Raw genomic sequence first — 5091 nt, forward strand, 5'->3', positions numbered from 1 at the left:
GTTGAGCATAACATTGATGCCTCTGTAAGGTGGGTTCTAAGTAAACTTTCTTCAGATACATAGCCAAAGTGCTTGCTTCTTACATTCAGCCCAGCAAACACAGCTCATTCTCATTGTCTATCTGTCTCTCCCCATTCCACGGGGCAGCTCTGTCCTGAGGCAAATGACGTTTTGCCTGAGTTAGTTCTTTTATCTTGGAGAACTCCATCCCAAAGCACAACTTCTTTATGAAATCCTAGATGCCTTTAGACTTTTTCTAAAAATGTAAGCTAAATAATCAGTAGAGCTAATGTAGCAATTTCAGTGTACTAAAAAGGGGGATAAAGAAAACAGACACCACAGAAGGCTTCCTACTTGCTCCTCTTAAATTTCAAGTTTTCTCAAGTTGTTTCTTCCAGTCTTTCTTTTTTATAAGGCACAGAGGGAGGAGAGGCTTTGAGATAGACATTTAGAAGCTAAAAATCACATAATTAACGCAGAGCCAGTCAGATATTTCAAGGTAGAAATAACCAGCAGTGTATAAATAGCTTGTACTTCAATTGTTACAACCTACCTGAATATATTTATTACTAGGTAGGTAGGCTGGGGAAAAGCTCAATTCAGAACAGAGCACATCTTTTCTCCTATGGACAGAGCTCCTATAAATTTCCATGAACAGTAATAAATATATAATTTATTTTACAGACTAACGAGATCCAACCCCCAATCCTGTTCTTCCTCTCCGTACTCCATTAACGGCATAAACCACAGCTTATTCATTGCCTTAAGCCTCACAGATCCCTATTTGGCTACTAATACCAAACCAAATCAAGCTTTCTCCTGATCCTTTATATTTTTATATATATTTATATATATATATAAAATATATATTTATATATATATATATATACACACATAAAAATACTTCTCCACAGACAAAACCAGCTAGATGCAGTTCAGAGGGCATTAAGACTACAACCCTTAAATATAGCTAACTTTCTCCCACTAATAAGAGGAGTTCAGCCACAGAGCAGAGCAATTTGCCTCATCCACACTGACTGAGAGCAGCTGAGTTAATTTACAGATGCAAACTGTAAGCTTCTCAAGAAAAACAAAAACCAAAACACACACACACACACAGCTGCTTTGGGAACCTCAGTTCCATTTTCCATACAGATGGCTTAAGTATTCAGGATGAGATGTGGGCTTTCAGAAGCAATATTTGTGAATGTTACATCAATCAGGCTTTTCTGAAAAGCTTGCTCAAAACTGAGCGGCCCTCATGGAAATGCTCAAGACAAGCCGTGGGCTGTGTTGCCTGATGCTGCAACAAGCACCTGGTTTTGCCCAGTGGTCATGCAGGGCCTGGCCCCCAAGATTATCTTATCTGTTGACCCCTGAGGGAAAACAGTTGAGAATGAAGCTGGAGCCTGGTTCATTCTTGGTCGCACTGGTGGTTTCTTGGGTTTTGCTGCTTCTTATCAGCACCTCGCCAGGTGGTCACTTACTTCATCCAAGCCTGACCAGCAACCTCAGGGAGACCCTTTCCTCTGATAATTTGTGTCCAGTACATGTCTGTCTATTTTCCTTAGATAGATGATCACTTGTGAGGAAAATTCGTAAAAAAATCAAGTCTTTCTTGCTAGGAGTTTCAAAGCACAGAAGTATAATGCTGGAGCAGTATGCACGCTTTGCAGTTTGGGACTAGGGCTGTCTCCTACGGGCTGTGATCTCGGATCTGTGCACATGGTCTTTAATGTGCAGAGATGTATGTAGGAGGGATTATTCACAGCACCTAGAATTCAACATTTGTATTTAGTTTTAACAGGGCAAAGAATCTGCAGAGGAGATGAATAGAATATTCTTATTCCCACTCTTGGCATAAAGGACTTGCTAAAGGCCTCAAAAAAAGCAACAGTGACTTTGTGACACTGAGCATGCAAGTGCCTCTGTGGCATCCTGCAGTACTGCTGTCCCAACCACAAGCTCATCTCTAACCTCTCAACCTACAGATGAAAACAAAAGACAATGAAATATTTCACTTTTCCATACAAGAGGTTTCCCAGATGACCCAGATAGGTAGGACCTGTCCTTTATGAATTTAGCTTCTAAAGGCTTCAGCTCTTCTTACCTTGCAATTTTTACTCTATTGTTCTGTTACTCAGCACTTGAGAGATGATATCCAAGAGGACATTGAATGCTTCTATTGCAGCCAACAAAAATAAAGGCAAAAAATCCAGTATCCCTCTCCTCTTCATTTTTTCTGACTGCCCTGTGCTATGTATTGTTAGTGAAACAGTATAAAAATGCAGTGAAAACTTCCCTTGTCAAAGGGAAGAACTAAAAAGTTTCCTGAGTAAGCCATATACAGTTCTCTTTCCTCTTTTATTAAACGATCATCCCTAATAAATAGCTTTTGCTTCTTGCTTTAGTGACAACTTAGAGGACATTTCAGCAATGACCGTCTTTTAATGGAGTTGAGCTCAATTAACCGGGCAAAAAATTAAAAGGCATGTCTGCAAAATTAACAGGAAATACATCGTTTTCTGGCATGCAAAAATACAATTCCTTTCTACTAAATTTGGCTTAGATTTAACAAAACATGTTACACAGATGGAGATTCTTTCAAAAACAAATTAGCCATCCTAAACTAACCAAGCTTTAATGGTGCTGTTAGGACAAAGAGATACAAAATAAACTATCCAGCAATATTAGTTATATTTTTCCTCTTCTGTCAATGTATTGCTTGCCAGTTGGTTGTGTTTTATCTGGACATAATTGTCAGAGTAATAATTGTTAGACTACTAATAGTATAAAGCAAAATTCGGCCTGTGAGTTTTTGAAAATGTCAATTTCCACTATTTGCTGTACAATATTTGGGGCAAATGGATTCTGTGCAGTGCCTTTTGAACAAATTTCAGTGTTAGAATGCAGAAAGAGTGAATTAGAATACGTTCTTTTCCTATGTGGATTGTCTGATGAAATATTGTGCGTACCACTTGGAGAAGTCATAAACTTCTCCAAAAATCAATGCTCAGCCATTCCAGTACTCAGTTGATAAATGGTCTTACGCAAGATAACAGCAACTAAGTGAATTCATCTTTTCAGTTTGATAAGATTTTGTTGTGTTCATCCAGCTCTAGCCTCATGTGTATGGAAATGGTTAGGTTCCTCTGAGCTTTCCTTACTTTGATTCAGGAAAAGAATGAAGCTGGTCTTTTGATCATGTATTACTCAAAATGAATCTAAACCCACAGAACATTTTGCCAGATCCTTTGTGGTGAAGCAGTATCCTCACTATTTGCAACAAGTATTTCTGCTTCCTTCCACAAAGTGAGACATCAGAAGAACACCACAGGGAGAGGAAGCTAACAAAAGGAAGGTGTCTTCAGTGAAAATCATTCCCCTCTTCAGACTGTATTTAGATATCTTAAAGGTTTCCAAGAAAATGGCCTAGCACATGCATTATTTTCCCCAGCACCCCAGCTGTTAGCAGCTGGATGCAGTGTTTCAGCAGTCACTCTTGAAGGAAATATAACAGCAATTTTCAATAATGGACAGCAAGCATCCATGGATGTAGACTAGGAGCCCAGTTTTACAACATAACCCCCCCCAAGGCTTTCCTTTGAAGCACAAACCCACAGATGTTATTAGCCAAGATGCTGAAGCTCCAAGTCTGTAAACTGTGCAGAAGAGGCTCTGAGCAGCCGATTTCCTGACCTTCAGAAAGTGCTATGAAAGCAGAACCTTGAAATACCTATCAAGTCTGCTTTCTATGTAAAGGCATCTCCAAGGTGAACCCAAGAACTGAGCTTGTGGCACTTTCCTTTATCTCTAAAGCACCACTTAGACCAGGGGAAAGGGTTCAGGGGTTCAAAGTGAGTGTGGGCTTTGGCAGATCCTACTTCAGTCTCATGTTCCACCACTGCTTTTTTATGTAGATTTAGGTAAGTCACTTCAATCCAAGTAATTAAAAATACCTAGGTACCACTTTGTTTGGTATTGTAATGCCTTGTGCCTAGGCAACTTGGGAATTTAAGTCCTGAGCCTCTAGAAGCAGTTCGGCTACACAAGAGTGATTAAGGAAAGAAGGATGGCCTTGGGGAACTGGGAAACAAACCCCACTGAATCATCAGAACTGCCCACAAATGACCTGATGGGAAAGAGGTTCGGACAATAAAGCAGCTGCCCCATACATCTGTCTGGCCTGATAGAAGGAAGAGGCAGCTCCCTCTGCCAGAGTAGCCATGAACCCTCTCCCAGATGGCTGCATGTACCATAACTCATCCCATACCAGCTGAAACCACTGCGTGCTCATGCCCTCCTTTGTGTTCCCTGCATGCCTCCAGCTCTTCCTTGTGTGCATGCTCTGTGTCATCCCTACCCGATGTAGGAGAATAGATTCAGCTTTCTGGTCTCTGTCAGTGACCATTTCTCTGGCATGTTCTGCATGAGCTGGATGAGCTCAGATAACAAAGATCTGCCTGCATGCAATGTGTTGGGCTTTACTCTACTCTTTCTAAAACTTACTGGAGCTCTAATGCAAGGCTGAATTAATCTGTTCCTCACAAAATATTAGATTTATGTCCCTAAACTCTTTTTGAAGTCTTTTACTGAAATCTAGGCCGCAAAACACTTCACATGACTATGCCAGTAATGTCTGTAAGCATTCGCTCTAGTGAAAGGACTGAAAAAAAAATGCAATTCCTTCCTGGCTACTCACTCTGCTGTCTGCCTCTTCCCTTGTGCGCAAAAACACAGTCAAGTGATGAGATCATGTGCATTTTAGTGACAAATACATCTGAGCTAATGCGGGAAGAGGTTGTAGTCAAGATGGATATGACCCATTGAAGCTGTAGCATCAGATCTTGCACCATTGGGAACTACATCTCATAATTTTCTACAACAAATAGAAGCTCCAGAGTGGAGTCAGCTCAGCAAGAGGTATCAAAAAACCTACATGCAGAAAGCCTGAACTATCTCCTAGCTAGTCAGTTTACATCACAGTTGGCATGTTTGAACTGATGGGTAGGGTGATCTGCCAGTTGGATAGATAGGTGTGCAGCTATAAATGACCTGTAAAAGAATGTCAGAAATAGGCCATCTGCTCTG

Source organism: Cygnus olor, chromosome 14, assembly GCF_009769625.2.
Source record: "Cygnus olor isolate bCygOlo1 chromosome 14, bCygOlo1.pri.v2, whole genome shotgun sequence".
NCBI lineage: Eukaryota > Metazoa > Chordata > Aves > Anseriformes > Anatidae > Cygnus > Cygnus olor.